Source organism: Mchenga conophoros, linkage group LG14 (genome assembly GCF_057382185.1).
Source record: "Mchenga conophoros isolate Kocher_MC1m ecotype Shallow Benthic linkage group LG14, M_conophoros_male_GT1.1, whole genome shotgun sequence".
NCBI classification, from domain to species: Eukaryota; Metazoa; Chordata; class Actinopteri; order Cichliformes; family Cichlidae; genus Mchenga; species Mchenga conophoros.
The window spans coordinates 2,210,242-2,229,199 of NC_140539.1; the positions used below are offsets into that span (position 1 = coordinate 2,210,242).

An 18,958-nucleotide genomic window follows, 5' to 3' on the forward strand; every position below is an offset into this window, starting at 1 on the left:
TCCACAGCCTGAAAGTGGGATGTCCAGGCCTCAGGACACCATCATGACAGGAAGACTAATGAAAAGAAAGATGCAGTCTTTGTCTTTCCCAAAGATCCTTCAGTAGGTTCACGTTCACATGGATGGTGTTGACAGCCACTCCATGATCCTGGCTCCAGTTGGACTAAACTAACTGAGATGGGTCACTAATGTAAAGATTGCCCAATTTAAAACAGGGCAAAACAAGAGTTTGGTGTGAAAATGAAAGCAAGTCAGTTTTGTTCCGGGTATCTAAATTTCTTTGTCAAACATTAGAACTCAGAATTAGCACATAGATAGCTGGAAGTTACAGGTTAGGTGCTGCGCTCTCCTTCACCAAAGTAACAGGCATGTAGTCGTACATGCAGCGACCACATCACCTGTGTGGACTTCTACCTACGGCCGCAGAGCTCAGGAGTTCATCACAGAAACTCTGGAATATAGTTCATCTCAATTTATGCTATTAAAAAACAGACATTAATCACCAAAATCTTATTTACCTTCAGAGTCTCTCAGTCGAGCTTGAAAATGGATTAATGCTATTAAAAAGTTACAAAAAGGTGATGAAATCAGTCTATCATTTCTGATATTACACAATATATCGAGCTAAACTAAAAAGAGTTTCTCAAAGCTCTCATATAACAGAAGGATCCAGTTACTACTGCTAACAAAACCTGAGATTCTCTATAGCTGTAAGTGTCAAAGCCTTCAGCAAACGATGGCTGGACGCCAGCATTTCTACCTGTATTGGTGCATGTTATATCACATTTTCCTCATTGTTACTTGCTCATCAAATTCCCCTTAAATAGCAGCAAACAGGCCTCCCCGCCTGTCTGGGTAAATAGATCTGGTTTCCAGATCATGTAAAAATATTTCATTCTTTTTCCAACTTTACAAATATTCTACATCCTGGGTGAGACGTTTATTACTCACTCTGGGATTGTCTCAGTATAAACTGTAGTCCCCACAACATGGTTTGCAGATTTAAATAGAAATTACCAATAATCCACTCAGTTCGAAGCAATCCAGCCCCACTCTGACCTTGATCTCTGGAGCTGTGATGTGTGATGTAGTATGTGTGATTATAGAGTGGATTAAAGTGAACCAGCTACATGTGGAGCAATATTACTGCAAAGGACTAAACTGCAGGTTTTTTGTGATTGAGAGTATGACTCGGTAGCTGCTAGAGCTCTATGCAGCTGCCACTTGCTCTTCTCCTTATGCAACTCTTGGTAGGACTTAATCTTTTTATGATCCATAGAGCCGCTTTATTTTTAATCCTTTCATATTTACAGTTTAAGTTGCACTGCTGAATGTTAGAAAGAGTGCGTCATCTAGACTGTGGGCTTTGGAATGCTGGTGAAAACCCAGTTAGATAGCCAGTACGTTTCCAAGGTAAGGATGTGCGGGAATATTTAAGCTTGTGAGAAAACAATTCCTCTCATCCATGATGAGACAGACATCATGTTACCAACAAACCAAAGGCTGTAAACCTCACGTGTGCTTAATGAGATATGATGTGTCTGTGGACAGCATTAAAACCATGATTCAAGTCAGCTTTATTTACACAGCACCAAATCACAACAACAATCACCTCAAGGTGCTGTGTGCTTAGGGCTGGGCCATATCATACCGTTCACAGTTATACCGGTGTAATGTTGGGCAATGATAAGAAAATTAAATATCACGATAGAATATGGGTAAAACGCACATGCGCAGTGCCTTTGTTTTCATATGCGCATGGTGGAAAAAGCATGGCGGCGACAGAGAATGAGAAGGGCGAAAGCGGATCGTCGAATGAAACAGATGAACCGGAACTGGTTTGTAAAAATGCTGCAACTCCAGTGGTGTGGAACTGGTTTAGCTTTCGTCCGTCAGATACACAACAAAGCACTATTTTTGGTAGCGCATGCTAACGGGCCGTCGTTATTACCGTGTTGTTTGGAAAATACGGCGCACTTAAATGGTAAATGGCCTGCATTTGTATAGCGCTTTACTTAGTCCCTAAGGACCTCAAAGCGCTTTACACTACATTCAGTCATTCACCCATACACATTCACACACACACTGGCAAGCTACGTTGTAGCCACAGCTGCCCTGGGGCGCACTGACAGAGGCGAGGCTGCCGGACACTGGCGCCACCGGGCCCTCTGACCACCACCAGTAGGTGAACATGGGGTTAGTATCTTGCCCAAGGATATTTTGCATGCAGCCAGGAGGCAGCCTGGGATCGAACCACCGACCTTCTGATTAGTGGCTGACCTGCTCTGCCACCTGAGCTACAGCCACCACTTAAAATCAATCCTTTGATATTTCTGAAAGTCGACAGAGCCCCTTATAATCCCGTGTGCCTTATTTATGAACTCTGGTTGTGTTTACTGACCTCGAAACGATTTTATGTGCACGGCGCTCGAAAATCTGTCAGATGTTTCAGTACGACTTTGCTAAGCTACGAAGCCGCACCGCTTGATGGATTGTCGGAGCATTACGGCTGTCGTAGGCGGAGCCTCGCGGAGCACATACTGTGCTTCAACATAATATTACCGTACTGTGTGTGTATAACCTCTTTTTAAGTTTTGTGGATATTATACATGGTTATGCTGAGGATATGTCGGCCAGTTTACACTGGAAATGCCTTTTGGTTAAACCAGGGGTCGGCAACCTGCAGCTCCAGAGCCGCATGCGGCTCTTTAGTCCTTATAGTGCGGCTCCGCGTGGTTTGGGGAAATAAATTAGAAGTATTTAGCTGAATTGTATTTTATTTATGTTAGTTTGTTTTTAACTTGTAGTTCTAAATTGGAAGCTTATTGTGATGTTGAAATATAAATATAAAATTATATTCTATTAGTTTTTGATCGCTCAAAATAAGCATCACACTCGCAGAAGCCGGTGTACCCGCCAAAACACCGTGCATTTATCGAGACTTAACCCCAGGTAGGCCAATTATGGATCTGGGGATCCACATTATGTCAGCAGCTCCACCGTGAACTATGTTAAAAACAAACAGCGCTCACGCCTCACAGACGACAGCTTACAGTCCTGTACAGATGAAAGTGACTTCGTACAGCCCCGACCTGCAGACGCTGTGCGCAGAGGTTCAGGAGCAGAAATCCCGTTGTAAACATATCACGGCAGACCCAACGATGTTTCCATGAACACGCTTTTCAGCATCTCTTTATTGACCACTTTTCACACAGCCGGCTGTAGCTTTTCAGCTCACAGCCTGACACACACCAACACAAGAGCACAGACGTTAAGGCGGCGAGGCGTGATTGCGGGTGCCGCTCAGGTGCGTCCACCTCCCCTGCAGCGGCGCTGCAGACCACGCCCCGCCACACACATTAAACTGGTAAAATACACATTTAGGCAGAATTTTGCAAATATCTATTTTTCTTTTTTTAGCAGCATAGTGCTTTTTTCCAATTATCAGGTCAGGTCAAAGCTCCAAAAGCTCAAAGGCGATATAAGGGGGGCGGCTGACAACAGTTTTTGTTTGCTGGATCATTTTAGTTCAGCTGGGCATCTTTGCTTTTGTTATATTTCTTTAAGAGTTCAAAATGTGTTCATTACATAAATAACATGTAATTTTCTCTGTACACTTCATGAATTTCATAAGCAACACACCTTAGTTGTTCACACAAAGCATAAAGGTAAAAAACAATATATGCAGTGTTATCTTCATTTTAGATGTCAAAAAGTATTTGCGGCTCCCAGTGTTTTTGTTCGCGTGGAAATGGCTCTTTGGGTCTTAAAGGTTGTGACCCCTGGTTTAAACTGTCAGCAAGGAATTTGCATTTGCACTGTTAAATTTTTATATATCTTTAATGCACATAAAAAACAGCTGCTTGTTTAAGTGAAAATACATTGATGGGTTTTTTTGCACTAATAAAGTTGTGGAGTTGTAAAGTATTTTTTTTAGTGTTAATTATATCGTCAGTTATATCGTTATCGCATATTTTCAAATGTATATCGTGATAAATATTTTTGGTCATATAGCCCTGCTCTACGGTGTGCTGTAGGCTAGACCCTACAATAACTGACAACTAGTTTTATAGTTCTACAGCAGTTTGCATTGGAAACAGATTTTATACAGAACATAGCAAAATAAATGAAGAGCAGCTTGACCTGTGCAATATGAAACCAAAGTCATAGAAGAGCCTGTGGTGCTACTGCTAGTGTTAGCAACACCCTGCTAAGACGTCTGGCGATGTGATGACCCGCATCAAAGTTTGACCTCACACCAGATAAGAATCAGCTGCACCATTTCCCTATCCACTCACACTAACTTGCATTAACATCTGTTTAACTTACCAGTATCAAATCGCATCTTAAGTGTAATATCATAGCAGAATTAACACCGTCACTCTCCGTCAGTGATTTAATTGGAATGTTTACGTTTTGTTTCTGTTTTTTTTTTTCTTCTCGTTTTTTTTTTCCCTCTCTTTCCCCCCCTCTTGGTTTTATGCTGCTCACCCCTGTCCTTGGTTCCTTTCTTTATTTCTTTCACTGCTTCTATCACCTGCTTCCACACTCATCCACAAACAACATCCTTTATTTCGACACATAGGCACAGCACGATCATGCATGATCATGCGCTCAACGGCAGCACATTTACATCAGTCAGACAGCGCACACAGACCTATAGGATACACACACTAAAGCCAAGCATACTCATATTAGGAAATATGCAAACACATAGTCAGACTCAGGGAGCATCTCGCCACACATTTTTTCTCTCGCTCCCTCTCTTTATTTACAAACAAGTGACGTATTCTCTCCACCTGTCTAAGCGACACACACAGCGTACACCCCTAGTTATACACAGACATCTATGGGCACACTAAGGTTTGTTACATGGAATGTAAATGGAGCTGGCTCCAGAGAAAAGAGGTTAAAAATATTTAATCAACTCAAAAAACTACAGGCAGATCTTGTCCTTTTACAAGAGACCCACAGACCTCTTAAAAGTTCCAATGAACTTAAAACACCTGAGTTTCCTAATGTGTTCTCAGCTTGTTATAATTCTAGACAAAGGGGAGTAGCAATTTTAATACATAAAAAAAATTATTTCACAGTACTCGATACAGTTATAGATCCAGAGGGCAGATTCTTAATCATTAAACTATCTATACTTGATAAAAAGATATGTATTGCAAGTGTATATGGTCCAAATGTTGATGATCCCTCATTCTTTCACGTTTTTTTCAGTGCACTCTCTGAACACAAAGATGAAGACTTTATTAAATATTTTAAAAAAGAGTGGACTTCATATTTAGACTATAATGACACTCCTGGAACATCAGCATCTGTTCTATGGGAAGCAGGGAAAGCTGTGATGAGAGGTAAAATAATTTCTTTCTCATCACATAAAAAGAAATAAAGAAAACTAGAAGAAGCCTACGCGTCCCACCAAGATCAGGAAACATTGAACAAAATACGCAAAACAAAACTAGAATTAAATGAGATAATTGATTTAAAAAAAAACAGAATTCTTATTACAAAGACTACGCCTACAAAATTATGAACATGGTAATAAATCCGGTCAATTAGCAAACCAGCCAAAAAATAAATAAAGAAAAAACAACTATATGTGCTGTTCAAGATTCATCTGGGAACACAGTATATGACCCGAAACAAATAGGGATTTCTATAAAACATTGTATTCACCATAAATAAACCATCTAAAAAGGAAATTGATCAGTTTTTGGACAACATAACTCTTCCAAAATTATTGGACACTCAAGCAATGGCACTGGATTCACCACTGACACCAGGTGAACTCCAGGAAGCCCTGATAAGTATGCCCAATAATAAGGCTCCAGGTCCAGACGGCTTTCCTGCAGAATTCTACAAAGAATTCTGGACGATTCTGGCACCAGTTTTCTACAGAACGTTGTTGGAAATCAAAGAAAAGGGCAGACTTTGATCAAATATGAATTCTGCAAACATTAATCTCTTGCTAAAACCAGGCAAAGACCCTGTATATCCCTCAAGCTATCGTCCAATATCCCTTATAAATGTAGACCTTAAAATAATCTGCAAAGCTCTCGCAAAGAGATTGGAGAAAATAACCCCCCTCTTAATTCATCCTGACCAAACTGGTTTCATAAAAGGTAGGCACTCATCAACAAATACACATAGATTACTTAATTTGATAGACTACTCATACAGTAAAAACCTTGAAACTACAATATTTTCTTTAGACGCAGAAAAAGCATTTGACAGAGTTAACTGGAAATTTCTATTTGCAACTTTACACAAATTTGGTTTTGGATCCTCTTTCATAAACTGGTTAAAAATATTATATAATTCCCCAACAGCTTGTGTTAGAACAAATGACCAGACATCCTCCAGCTTCTGTCTCTTGAGGGGCACCAGGCAGGGATGCCCACTCTCCCCTTCACTGTTTGCAATTTTTATTGAACCACTAGCAGCAGCAATTAGACAGAATTCAGTAATTAAGGGCATAAAATGCAAGAATGTGGAACATAAAATCAGCCTTTATGCGGATGATGTGTTACTTTTTCTCCAAAACTCACAAACCAATATCTCCGGGGTGATTGAATTGATAAACTCTCTTGCAAGAATATCAGATTACTCAATTAACTGGTCAAAATCTACAGTCCTTCAGATTAATTGCTCCTTCCATAATTCCTCTTCTACACCACTGCAATCAGGAAATATAAAATATTTAGGTATTAATGTTTCTCCCAAGCTTGCAGATCTAACTAAATTAAACCATATCCCAAAGAAGGTAGAAGGCGATCTGGCTAGATGGAAATGTTAACCCATAACACTTATGGGAAGGGTTGCCGCTATAAAAATGATGGTCTTACCAAAAATAAATTATTTATTCTCAATGATCCCAACTAAACCGCCACAAGATTGGTTCAGATCTCCAACGGCATGAATGCTTCAAAAGCGTCAACATCAGCTCTTCTCTGACAGCATGGTGGGAGTTTCTAAAATTGACGGCGTCTTCATTAATCCCATGCAAACGTACACCTATCTGGAACAACCCTGACATATTACAAAACAATAATATGATAAACATTTCAGATTGCAGTGGTAAAGGAATCAAATATTTAGAACATATACTAGAAGGAACAGAATTTATTTCATTTGACAGACTAGTTACACAATATGGGATCAACAAGAAAAGACTTTTAGAATATCAACAAATTAAATCCATAGTAAAAAAGAAATTTAAACCGGGTCAAGTTGAACTACAGTGGGGCAAAAAAGTATTTAGTCAGCCATCGATTGTGCAAGTTCCCCCACTTAAAATGATGACAGAGGTCAGTAATTTGCACCAGAGGTACACTTCAACTGTGAGAGACAGAATGTGAAAAAAAAATCCATGAATCCACATGGTAGGATTTGTAAAGAATTTATTCGTAAATCAGGGTGGAAAATAAGTATTTGGTCACCTCAAACAAGGAAAATCTCTGGCTCTCACAGACCTGTAACGTCTTCTGTAAGAAGCTTTTCTGTCCCCCACTCGTTACCTGTATGAATGGCACCTGTTTGAACTCATCATCTGTACAAAAGACACCTGTCCACAGCCTCAAACAGTCAGACTCCAAACGCCGCCATGGCCAAGACCAAAGAGCTTTCGAAGGACACCAGGAAAAGTATTGTAGACCTGCACCAGACTGGGAAGAGTGAATCTACAATAGGCAAGCAGCTTGGTGTGAAAAAATCAACTGTGGGAGCAATCATCAGAAAATGGAAGACATACAAGACCACTGATAATCTCCCTCGATCTGGGGCTCCACGCAAGATCTCATCCCGTGGGGTCAAAATGATCATGAGAACGGTGAGCAAAGATCCCAGAACCACACGGGGGGACCTGGTGAATGACCTGCAGAGAGCTGGGACCAAAGTAACAAAGGTCACCATCAGTAACACACTACAACGGCAGGGAATCAAATCCCGCAGTGCCAGACGTGTTCCGCTGCTGAAGCCAGTGCATGTCCAGGCCCGTCTGAAGTTTGCCAGAGAGCACATGGATGATACAGCAGAGGATTGGGAGAATGTCATGTGGTCAGATGAAACCAAAGTAGAACTTTTTGGTATAAACTCAACTCGTCGTGTTTGGAGGAAGAAGAATACTGAGTTGCATCCCAAGAACACCATACCTACTGTGAAGCATGGGGGTGGAAACATCATGCTATGGGGCTGTTTTTCTGCCAAGGGGACAGGACGACTGATCCGTGTTAAGGACAGAATGAATGGGGCCATGTATCGTGAGATTTTGAGCCAAAACCTCCTTCCATCAGTGAGAACTTTGAAGATGAAACGAGGCTGGGTCTTCCAACATGACAATGATCCAAAACACACCGCCCGGGCAACAAAGGAGTGGCTCCGTAAGAAGCATTTGAAAGTCCTGGAGTGGCCTAGCCAGTCTCCAGACCTCAACCCCATAGAAAATCTGTGGCGGGAGTTGAAAGTCCATGTTGCTCGGCGACAGCCCCAAAACATCACTGCTCTCGAGAAGATCTGCATGGAGGAATGGGCCAAAATACCAGCTACTGTGTGTGCAAACCTGGTAAAGACCTATAGTAAACGTTTGACCTCTGTTATTGCCAACAAAGGTTATGTTACAAAGTATTGAGTTGTATTTTTGTTATTGACCAAATACTTATTTTCCACCCTGATTTACGAATAAATTCTTTACAAATCCTACCATGTGGATTCATGGATTTTTTTTTCACATTCTGTCTCTCACAGTTGAAGTGTACCTCTGGTGCAAATTACTGACCTCTGTCATCATTTTAAGTGGGGGAACTTGCACAATCGGTGGCTGACTAAATACTTTTTTGCCCCCCAGTACAAACACCACCAAGTGTGGTTCAATTTCTTACTCTTAAAACCCCCAAATTACTATCCAAAATATACAGAATGCTTTCTAAAACAGATGAATCAATATCACTTCCTTTCAGGGACGTGCAGAGGGGGGGGGGGCTAGAGGGGCTTGAGCACCCGCCCCTTTCCTGATGAGTGCCCAAAGTGCCCTTTTGTTGAGGCAACTTTTAAATTTTTTTTATTTATTTTTTTATTTTTTTTATGTGTGTGTGCGTGCGGAGTCCTGTCTGTGCCCCTCAACAATAATATTTAACTATTAATCATAGTTTTGCTAAATAAAAGGATCTGGCTTGCATCAGTCACATGATCACATTTAACCAATGATCGCCCTCGACGGCAGAACGCGCTGGTTACGAGCCGGGAACGAGCTTACAAAGAGCACGCGCATTTTTAGCGGTCCGGGGCTGTAGGAGAAACACAAGTTAACTCAGAGACACAGACTGATGCGACACAACCAGTAAGTAGGTGTACAGCGTGCACTGTAGTGTGTAGCACACAGGAGTATTAGCTTATTACGTACACGTTGGTAAGCTGTCTTGTTGCAACTGACGAACTGAAACAAACGAGCGTGCTGTGTGTGCAACAGCGTGACAAACATTACCTGTCCTTTTATTAACTGCACAGGTAGTGCTGGTCATAGCTGCTGGCTACCTGTGTAAGGCTGTCATGGGTCTGTAGCTCTGTCACCGTTTTAGGGAACATATTTAGTTTTAAAGTAAGTTTCTGGGCATTTCCTGCCTTTCTGGAGGGATTATATTTCACTAAAAAACGATCTAATATGCATGTCCACATAATAATTATTATAATTATAATATATTAAAAAACACACGCTGTATTTTAAAGAAAATACATTAAGAAGCAGATTATATTAGATTTATATTTTAAATAAGACAAAATGTGGATTTTACAGCAGTAAAATGATTGTATCTCTACAGTTTAAACATGTAATAAGCTTTGCCCTGCACAGAGTGGATAGTGAAACACATGGAATCATCATAAATACATTATTTCATATTTATTACTCCCCCCTCCTCATTGCCTTATTATTGTAGCTCTAGTAATAAATAATAATGTAAGGATTCTGGATCAGCACACTGATGCCCATAGTATATACAGTATTCTGAAGAAGGTCTAACATGTCACTGTGTGTGCATGTGTGTGTTTTATTTAGATGGATTTTTAAAAAAAATATTACTCATGATATAACATTGTCCAGACATGGCTGGTAAGGACATGAGGAGGAAACAGCAGAGCTGTGTGAGGCTACTAAAGGCAGTGCTATAACATTTTTCTGTCATCATTTTATTATAGATTAAGTGCAGGAGTTGTTAGGTGTGGATAATTAGATTATAGTTTATTGCAATAGCAAGTTGTGCCTTGTTCTCAGATAGACAGCAAGTGGAGAGTGATATATGAAATGATGGGAAGGAAGGAAGAAGAGAAGCAAAGAGTGATTCACAGGCAGAGCCGAGTTTATGTCACAGTTTTTGTTGCCTTATGGTTCCAAGCGCTGTCACCAATCTTTGCATTTTGTTATTATCTCATGACACTTGTTTAATCAGCTACCATCTCTCCTGTGGACTTTTTAATGTCTACAGTCTCAGATCAACACAGCCCTGCCCTTCCCATATTAGATTCTTGATGAATGTTTGTTGTTGTTATTCAGCATGGTTCAATGTGCCCCTTTTTAACTTTGAGCACCCGCCCCTTTAACCCTCTCTGCACGTCCCTGCTTCCTATTGCAAAATGGGAAGCGGATTTATCAGTTAACTTAGACCTAAACTTCTGGTCTCAGATTTGCTTAAAAACCTTTCATCTAATTAGAAATCCCAGTCTTCAATTAATTCAATACAAAATATTACATAGAGTGCACTATACAGGTCATCGGATGTTCAAGATGGGCTTTACGTCTACCAACAACTGCTCACACTGCCAAACCAATTCACCGGACAATTATATCCACGCTCTTTGGTTCTGTCCACCAGTTCAGAAGTTTTGGCGCGAGATATGTGAAGACTTATCGAAGTGTCTGAAATGTAACATTCCAACTTCCCCCTTAGTGTGTTTGTTGGGCAGCTTAGATAATATCACTTCAGAAAAGAATATAGCCCATATGGTTTTCACTGCCCTATGCATAGCCAAGAAAACTGTCCTCATGAACTGGAAAAATAAAAATAATCTTAATTCTAACCAATATAGAAATTATCTATTAGATTACATTAGTCTCGATACAGCCTCTGCCACCACATCAGATCAATTGCTCTGGGCTCCTTTGAACAGCTGCATCACCTAGTGGGGGTGGGGTCATAGTTTAGTTCCACCTTCGCTGTTGTGATTGGTGTGGGGGTAGGAACAGGCTTAGGGCGTCGGGGGGTTCCTCAGGAGCATCTTCCTTGGAGGGCTCAACCCGGGGTAGCGGTCATGGCCTATTAAGGGCTCTGTTGCTCTTAGGTGACGGTTTCCTCATGGCTGCGTGCAGCGGGGCTAGGGGAGGGTCTGTGCTGATGGACGTGGGTTACTGACCTGGTAGCCTGGCTGCCCCTGGGTGGGTCTGGGACGGGCGGGAGGTTCTGGGGGCGCTCCATCTCTGGGCTGGGGCCCTGGCTGGGCCTCGGGGGCTTGGGTCCTGGTTGGTGTGTTGCCGGGGTTGTGGGCGGGTGGGTGTATGGGGGCCTAGTCCTGGCGCAGGGTGCCGCCGGTGCATCGAGCCACCTGGGGGGGCTCTTCAACTGGTGGGGGAGGTTGTTACATCTTGCAGGAGCTTTCCTCTCTTCAGGAACTCACTATGCAGGAGGGGGAGATACAGGAGAGGTGGAGGAAGATCTCAGCCTGGGCATCTATTGTCTTGCGTAGTCTGGAAGATGAGTGGATGACGGGGTGGGTGCAGTTTTCTCTGAGGTGGGATCGTGGGATCGGGTGGGCGCTGCTGTACTGGGCCCCGGTCCGGATGGGCCCGGACCCCCTTTCCCTGGCGGGTTGCGGAGTATGGGGGTGCCTACTGGGGTCAGCTTTACCTGCTGCTCTCTGGCAGGTAGCTCCATGCCCTCCTGGGTTTTAAATGCACCTTAGAACACACATGCATCAACACTACATATGAGCGGGCGGAGGGAGGTTTGGAGTCTTCACCCCCCGTTCTCTGCGGCCTGCTGGAGCGGGGGGGGCTAGGAGGAGAAGTTGGCCGTCCGACTGGGGTCTGGAATGTGGGGCCTCCCTGCTACTGCGGAGTCGGGGCGGTCTGCTTCTCCCCACCGCAGGGAAAAGGGTAACACCACCTGGGTCTGGGTGCAGTTTCCCCCTCCAGGGGCAAGGATACCTAGACCCGGGGCATATACTATATGTATGTATATATATATATAATGTTCTTCCTCTACACCCCCCCCCCAATTTTTGCACATGTCGAGGAGCGTGTCAGGCTACATTTCACTGTGTGTTATACTTGTATAACTATGCATGTGACAAATAAAGAACCTTGAACCTAGAGTATGCTTGGGGAGTGTAATCGTGTGTACAGTGTCTCTCTATGTCTGTCTCCACGTTGGTTGAGTGTGGAGTAAGTGCATATGAGAGCATGAGGGTGGGAATGGATGTTTGTGTCTGTGTGTGCCTGTATGTCTGTGTCTATATGTCAGGTTGGGTATCAGACGCCACCTCTCTGGGGACATCTCAGGCCCTCCAAGGTTTGGAGGCCTATCTCCACCACCACTTCCCCTACCGGTGGCAGACGCCCTCAGACATCGGTGCGTTGGTGGTTCTTTGTGTCCGGGGATGGGCGTCCAGGTACACACCGGCTCACTCCTTGGCGGCCGCTTATCGGGGCCTGGAGCCTGGGGCTCGCTCGGGCCACTTCGGAGGTGGGGTGCCCCCGGCCTCTCAGCCTGGGGCTCGGTCACTCAGGCACGGCTGGCTGCCGGCGGAGCTCACGGGCGCGTCACTGCAACTTCCCCTGGCTTCTGCTCCGCGGCTGCTGAGTGAGCCCTCATCTGGGACTCTCCTCAGCTCTTTCCGGGACAGTGGCGCGGCTGCCCCTCTGTTGGTCTTCCTTGGTCTCTTGTGTTCTGGGGGCCTCTGGATGTCTGGAGTTTTGATCTCCTCCATACCTGCTTCATGCCCTGGAGGACGGGGCTGTGGCCCCCCCACACCCTCTAGCAGATCATTACATGAAGGAACCTTTTAAAAAAACAAGCGCGTCCATGCTCACAGGTGTACACACGGGTGATCACACCCACAAACTACACCCTTTTTGGCTCCTACCTCAAAGCACACTGTGTTCTGTTGATCTATGTGCTGCACAATAATGTTTAACATTTAGTATTTACTGTCATATTCCCATATATCATTGTGATGTTGTTTATTGTATTGCTCTCGTTTTCTTCAGCTTGTTTTATTTTTTCTTTCTCAACAGGTGAAATTAAAAAAGTATCTACTGTTATCTATTGTTAGCTAGTTTATTGTGATGGTGTTGTTTTTATTATGTTGCTCTTTGGTGATCGTGGTGATCCAGGTGTTTTGTTTGTTTTTCTTTTTTTTTCTCAGTATTGCAGAAGCACACTGCTTTAAATGGCTGCAATCAAGCTCCGTTTACACCTTATACAAATATTACAAATATACACTTTCCTCAACAACATCTCAGAAGAGTTAAATGGCTCTATAACATTAATAAAGCTATTAGTAGCTGAGTGTGTTTAGAGTGTTTGTGCTGTTGGCAAACTTAAGTCAAAGGTCATTAACAGGTAAATCAGGATCAGCCCATTTTTGTGGGTCATCGCCGATGCTTAGGTCCGGCTCTACTATATAAATGTCATTTTAGTCTATTATTAGGTGGTTGCCAGGCGACATTAAGGCGTCGTAATATATAATAAAAATATTCAAGTTTTGTGGCTATGAATTGAATGTAACTGTCATGAAATTATGGTATTCAAAAATGACATTTTAGCCCATTTCTAGTCAATATGATGATACTGTATGTTAGATAAGAACCACCAGGGCCGTACGATGGACGTACCTGTGTTGCTGTGTAGTAGGAATTTGCAGACAGAAAGAAATGTGTTGTGTTACAGTATTGAACCTGTTAGCAAAAGCAGCAATGCCTCATCGTGTAGTCAACTAACTGCACACATCCATCGTACGTTCACTACAAATCCTCCACCTCTATCTGCGTAAGCATCGTGTTGACATGCTCACCTTTCCCCATCTTTACCATGCATCCCACACAACATGATGTTACAGCAAGTCTGTTTGGGAGACGTGTCAACACAGAAATTAACAGGGTTATTTGGGAGGCTACATTTTGTAAAAGCTGCTCAGACAGCAGTTCTTAGATGCAGTACCAGCGTTGCTGTCATGGTTACAGTTACAGCCTGGTTACAGTGACATCAAAGCACAAACCAGGAAAAAAAATCCATTACTGTGAAAAACAGCAGTAACGGGGGGAGAAAAATATATGACACAGAGTTTAATTGACATTAGTCCTCCCCCTCTCCCTCCCCATCCTGCTCCTCCTGTCTCAAACACTCCTCCCACACCTTGCCCTCGTTCTTGACCCCTGACCTCCCTTCTCATGGGGCCTCTGCAGAGCTGTCTGGCCCCCCATGTCGCGGGCCTATTAACAGGCCTCGGCTCATTGTAATGATTCCTCTCCTTATGTCTGTGCAGCTGCTGTAGCGCTGAATAGAGAGGATAAATCTGGGATCCTCAGCATCATTGTTTCACTGCCACTCTCTGCTGTCGTGTGGGGCAGACAGAGCAGGGAATAGCTGCGGTTCACTGTCCCTCCCTCCTGTTGACAATTTATTTTCTCTGATTCAACAGATCTGCTGCTTTCGCCAGCACGTGTCACAAATTTCATTAAGCAAAAGTTGTGAAATTTCCAACTCAAGGACCTGATTTTTCAAGAGTCAAAAAAGTTCTTTGTTAAGCTGGAAACTGACGTGATGGATTTCATCCCATCATGCTGTAAATTAAGATTATTGTGACCAAAACATCAGGTGAAATGTGTTGCAGTAACTCAGAAGTCCTCCAAACGCTGCAAACAACAAACGCTGCATGTGTTTGTGAACATTTGAATCTGTGTGTACAGTATGTGTCATGGGGCAGCAGACAGCTGCTGCAGGCTCCATCAGTCAGCTGCTGTATTTATAGGGTGATGACCACAGAACAACAACAGCTGCATCACACGGGGACAAACACAGAAAGTGAGAGAGAGGACGCAGGAATCTCTTCAATTTCACTGCTGCTCAAAATGGCCGGAGTAGCCAGTTAATGCCCAGCCCAGCGCTGACGGGCATAAAGTGCACAATGCAAATAAGACTGTACAAACTGCTGTTCTGGTTCAACTGCTAACCTGTAGATACCACTGATCCACAATGGGACGTTTACATGCTACTGTTTTAAGATAAAACTGCAAGAAAAAGTCTATTTTAGACGCTTGTGAACATGTAAATTAAACTTTTCTACATGTCAGCAGCCAGCTTTTTAGTGCCAACACTTTATTTGAGTTTCAAATCAAATCAGTCAGTCCGAGTGTTTTACTGTTGTACTATTCTATGACTGCAGATGGAGAGGATGCTCTAAAAATGCAATTAATAGTTTATCTGATATGCAGCGATGAACGGTATGGCATCCCGACCCCAGACCACCATCACGATGTTGAGGACAGGGCTCTGTGGGGGCCATACCATCTGTTGCAGGGCTCCTCCATGACTCCGCAATGATAATGCACCATAGACGATAATCCAAACTGATGACAGCTTTTGCACAGTCGTAGAGATCGATCTGCTTCGAGGGCATGAGTTCAGATAAATCCCTGTATAGAATTATCATGCTTGAGATTCCAACCAAAAGTAGAATCAGCGTGGAAGTGCCAAAAAAATGCAGTTGTTGATGATACAGAAACAGTCACTTGAAGCCCACAGCAGCGTGTCTGAATGAAAAGCATTTATGCCTCCTGGTCTCCGTACAGTCAAAGAGCCATGTCAGTGTTATTTTTCACGTGGCTTAAGTTGGCAGTGTAATTTCTGCATGTTGTTATATGGGTGTGATTTGTTGGGATTTTTTGGTTTTTATTGGCAAAAAGCAGAGTTATGTTCAGCCGCCAACTGTCATGGTGAGTCAGGCCCTGCAGAGACCAGACGTGTGGCCAGCGTTTACTCACCTGTAACTTAAAGAACGCTCCTACAGAGTGTTGCCGTTCACAGTGGAAGATCCTAGAAAAGCTCATAGTGATATTAAATATCTGTTGGTTTTCAGCTCTGCTAAAAAAAAAACCCACAGATGGAACCAATCAGTGTCTGCTAAACATCACTGCTCATCTCAACTGGACTCTTTGACTGTATATGTGCTGCTGGAAGGGATGTGGTCTATGTAACAACCTTCTAGGGTAGGTGACAGCATGTGTACGAGTATGTTATTTAGCACAAATGCAGTGAGTCAGTCTAAGGACAGAGCTTGCTAACTCAACTTTTTAGCTCATAACTAAGAACACCAGCATCTTTTCCAAATACGATCACTTCCGGCTCCAAAACAGAAATGTGATGATGTCCAATATACCAGTGTTTAGTGAAGTAGTTTCAGGGTCTTGGTGTTTGTGCATCAGGCTCATGGCACGTAGTGTAAGTGAACCACTTTAACAAAACCACCCGTGCTTTTCCTGCTGCGACAGGTTAAAATCTTTGCAGTGAAAACACTGCTGATCCTAAAGGGGCTGCACACCCACATAAGTGTTTTTTCACTCATTAGAATAATTAGGAGTCTGCTGTAGCTGGAGGTGGGCAGTTCCATGCTGCATTTATGTGTCACTAGCAAGACAAATAAAATAAGCTGCAGCGACGTATTACCAGTCAGTGAGTACCTGCAGTTTTTTACTCACTATTCAACCCTGTTCAACAGGTATATTGAAGCCTCATTAAAGTTACAAATTATGGTGTTGCTTTCCAACGCTCGGTTAGTGCACACACTGTTATTGTACACGACAGCTCATTTCACAGGTGAGTGCAGGTTAATTCATTTGGCCAAAAAGAAAAACAGGTGCAACCAAACCAAGAGAACGAGCACGCTAACAAGTTAAAACACCTGGTTTACTGTAAGTGTGAGCACTTCACTGTTTTACCATCACACGCGAAGAGGAAATCAGTAAAGTTCAGCAAGGAAACAACATAGAAGTAAATCTGTGATCTCAGGTGGACCTTCAAGGATTACGATTTGCTTTTACTTTCCAGACACGACTGACAGCAACGGATCACAGCCATTAACTTATTTTGTTACCATTTAAAGTTTGAAGAAACTGTAACTTTGTAACTTTTTTATTACAGAGCAGAATGTGCACACGAGAGCTTCTCAGAAAGCAGACAGACATCTGTGTTAGCTGGTAGCACTAGCTAACAACAGCAGTGTTCACAGTGACAAATCTCTACTAGTACTACTGATGACTGTCAAATCATCACTTACCCATTACTGCCAGGAGTCACCTGTGGATCCAGGGCTCTGCTTGTGTCCTAAGGATGGAGAGATGAGACAAGTTAATATTAAAAGGCTTCTCTGCCACCACAGCTGGAGAGTCTGAGACAAAGGGAAATCCAACTAGGAATGGTTGATCTGAGCTGCCTGGACAAGTAAACTTAGTTAAAATTAGTGTTACCCCCAACAAGCCAACGCACCAACAAAACCAACGTTTAAAACAATTGAAAGTTTAAACAGTGCATGAAGCTTCTTTAATAGTTAAAGTCAGAAAATCCTTTTTTTGTTTGTTTTTGAAGTCTATCAAAGCTTCTGACAAATAAAAAAAGAGCATTTACTTGTACACAGAGGTTTTATTTAGTATTATATTTAGTACAGCTGGCATGTTTCTGCAGTTTTTAAGCTGTGTAATTTTTTAGGCTGGAGAGCTGGTGAGAACCGCAAAGATACTTAGGGAGAACAAAACCAGGAAAACGTAAAAGCTGAATTTACCGAGAGCTGCTAAAATGTTTATGGTTGTAACAGCGATGTCCATGTGGGGAAAAATCTCCAGGTACAAACTGTGACCTCTAGAGACTGGATTCATCATGGTAGGAAATGAGCCCATAAACGTCTGATGGGCTTTGTGGTCAGGAATACGAGTGATGGTCTTCATTCAGGTTAAACAGAAGGAGACAGAAACTTGATTTGATTTGTTCAACGTAATAATGACTTTTATTTATTAATGGACTTGTTTTTAAAGGCACCCTTTCACGGAGAGTCCAAATCTGACCAGTCTATGCTTTATCACACGTGTGAATCATGCAATCCAATATTCCTTCTAGCAGTTATAGTTTCAAGTCATGGTAATGGCTTTTAGCCGCGTTACGTAGCCCTACATCAAAATGATCACATGCAGTTTGATGTGCAGATATTAAATCTGGGACGAAAAAACTGGTTTTTAATTTGGACTTTGCAGATTCTCCGATTTCCCGGGGATTCCATCGTGAATGTGAAGCAGCAGTTTTACATTATACTGCAAAGCAACTGTAAAGCGTCACTGCAAAGATAAAGGTCTGTGGAGAGTCAGGGGCCTGCTGACGCTGAAAGGATGTATCTGTAAGAGGAAGGTAGATTGTGTGTATGTGATCATTCGGCTGTGACGCTACCTGATTTCTAATGACAGGCCGCTCCTCTGTGGAGGACAAAGCCTTTTAAAACGAGTTTGGCGCCTTGTTTACAGTGTGTAAGGGAGCTTTAACGAGGCCCATTAAAGACACCTGGCGGCGCTGAGAAGGCTCACGAGAAAATGACGCCGGCTTCGGTTCCCTGGTCGCATCCCGTCCCGGCGAACCCCATTAAAAGTGCGACGCGTCTCGTTGCACGTGCTCAGTCTGTGCTGCTTCGTTTCCGTACGGCTTTGAAGCATTTAAAGGTTGGCGGGGACAAAGAGGCGAGTGAGCAGGAGGGAGAGGTTCATCCCGAGTTTGAGCTCAGCTGTGATGTAACTGTGGACGATGGCTGTGCCGCAGTCAATTTCAGAGGAGATATCCTCAAACGACCTCACCTCCCTCCCTTCTAGCTGTCTCATCCTCTCTCTCTCTCCAGGCTGGTGTCATTTATCTCCTCCACGCCCCGTCTT

General features: G+C 43.1%; 1 long non-coding RNA gene across 4 annotated transcripts in view; it reads right to left on the bottom strand.

Moving 5' to 3' along the window:
* LOC146559066 (uncharacterized) overlaps positions 1 to 18,958 on the bottom strand; it is a 113,865-nt gene that overhangs the window by 61,280 nt on the left and 33,627 nt on the right. For all 4 annotated transcript variants that reach the window (XR_014888260.1, XR_014888261.1, XR_014888265.1 and 1 more), the window contains exon 2: positions 17,329 to 17,375. This is a non-coding gene — a long non-coding RNA (uncharacterized LOC146559066). The remainder of the gene's footprint in view (positions 1 to 17,328; positions 17,376 to 18,958) is intronic.